This window comes from Aptenodytes forsteri, unplaced genomic scaffold, assembly GCF_000699145.1.
Source record: "Aptenodytes forsteri isolate BGI_AS27 unplaced genomic scaffold, ASM69914v1 Scaffold299, whole genome shotgun sequence".
NCBI classification, from domain to species: domain Eukaryota; kingdom Metazoa; phylum Chordata; class Aves; order Sphenisciformes; family Spheniscidae; genus Aptenodytes; species Aptenodytes forsteri.
In genome coordinates this window covers 2502764-2504933 of record NW_008794154.1, presented here as the reverse complement: position 1 = coordinate 2504933, position 2170 = coordinate 2502764, and positions in this window count along the sequence as shown.

The following is a 2170-nucleotide window of genomic DNA, read 5'->3' as shown; positions in this document are numbered from 1 at the left end:
CCCCCCCCCCCCCCCCCCCCTGCCTGCCTCTCTTCAGCTCCCCCAAGGACTGCATCTCCTCAGCCCCCCCTCCAGGACTGCATCTCCTCAGCCCCCCCCAAGCACAGGCTCTCCCCAGGACAGGCTCCCCTCAGCCCCCGAGGGCTGGATCTCCTCACCCCCTCCATCCCCAGGAGAGGCTCCCCTCAGCGGGCACAGCCGCGGGCGAGGAGGGAGCAGTCAGCGTTCCACTGCCTTCCCTGCATCTCCCGGCCGCTGCGTGACGGCCGCCTTCACCCCCCCGCGAAGGGCCGCGGTGATCCGCGCTGATCTCATCGCCGCGCCGCACGACACCCTTCCCCGGCACGTTAGGCGGCCATCGCGTGAGAGGCGCTGGGCGCCCGGCCCGCCACCCCCCCGTCGCCATCACGCAGGGGGAACATATGCCGGCAAGGCGCGGCCAGGCGCCCCCCGCGCCCCGCTCTCCGCGCCGATCAAAGGCGCTGCCTTCCCCGTCTCGCTGTTAATGCCGCTCTTAATTAAATGTCTCCGCGGGGGGCCAGCCGCCCTTCACACGCAATCCTCCCCCCCCGCCGGGGTGAGCCCCACTGCCAGCCCGCAGGCACCGCGTAGGGGTGGGTGCAGTGCGCTGGGAATCCCTGTACTTCATATTTATTTTTAAATCCCCAGCTCTTTTAAATCTCCCCTATTCTGACCTTTGAGCGTATGCGATGGGCGAGTTAATGTTTGCTTTGCGCTGCAGGGCGATGACTTGGGCGACATTCCCACGCCACCCCCCCCTTTCCACGCGAGACACCCCATCTGTCTCCCGCTCCCCTTATCCCAGACCTCGCGTTGGATCACGAAGAGGTTAAAGGAGGTGGTGTGTGGCGAGGAAGCTGGGGCATGCGCCTCCGGTTGCTGCCAAACCGGGGATTAACGATGCACCGCAGCACGGAGGCCGGCACGCAACGTGGAGCGGGTCACGCCGGCAACACACGCGAGGGCTGGGGGGGAGGGGCAGCCGTCCGTGGTACGGCGCTGCAAAGCCGGGAGACGAGGGAGGGCATCAGGTGCCCGGTACCCTCCCTCGCCCCCCCGGCTTTGCATCTCTATATCATTGCAACAGCTCCTACTCATGCAATTTTCCTTTTTTCCAATAAAATTCATTATCTTCTTCAATAGCAAGCCCTGCCCCGCCCTTGCCCGCACACAGCTTACTCCACCAAAAAAAATATTCCCTATTCAGCTGCTCGGCACTGCTCTGAAAAACATTGCTGATTCTTTGCCCTACACGGAGCTGCCCCAGAGACTGAACCTTTGCAGCTAAGAGCAAGTCATGCATAAATTAAATCAGGTTAACAAGGCCGGTGGAAGGTCACCTCGTTTTTCAGGATGGCCCTTTCCAGTTGCTGTCCCTAATTTATTTTTGGGGGGTGTATCTTTTTGTGTAAGGCTTGTAGGGAATGCTTCGGGCATATAGGAAATTCTCTGGGCATATAGGAATCACTTTGGGCAGGCTGGAGATCGGCTTTGGGAGGTGAGCAGCCCTGCTGCGCTCATGGCCCCTCATCTGCAGCATCACACATCTACGCGAGGTTCAGGTGGAGAGAGACCCAGGCTGCGCCAGCTCCCTTGCTGGGGGTGGTGGGGACGAAGCAGATGGCCACTGCGGCACGGCTGATGGGATGTGATAAAACTGAGTCTCATGGCAGTGCGGTTTTCTGACCCCTGTCGAAGGAACCGCACATAAAATAACCAGCGATGAAAAGGAGAGGGGGGCAGAATGTGAAATTAATTCCACTGAAACGGGGTTATACTGAAAACTCCCGATTCTCACATCTTTTCCTGATTTACTTATTTTTATTGCTTTGCTGTGAACTCAAGTGGATTTCATTGAGAGCTGGCAGCGCAAACCCGGTTCATACGGAGGTTGAGCACATGCCTCGGTTTTGACATGTAGGTGACCCAGGCGTGAGGGTCAGTTTTGGGGCGACGGCTCAAATGAAACAAAGGCTTTGCAGTGAAAGAGGGTCCGCATTTACGCTGTTTTCCTCCTCCTACAGAGCCAGCTCCAGCCCTGGCAACGCAGCTCCTCCCGTTCCTAGCTATTCATTTTAAATCGGGCCGGTTCGTTATGCCGGGGCTCGGGGGGGAAGGATCTGGGGCACCGCAGGCCCTCAGCCCCCCC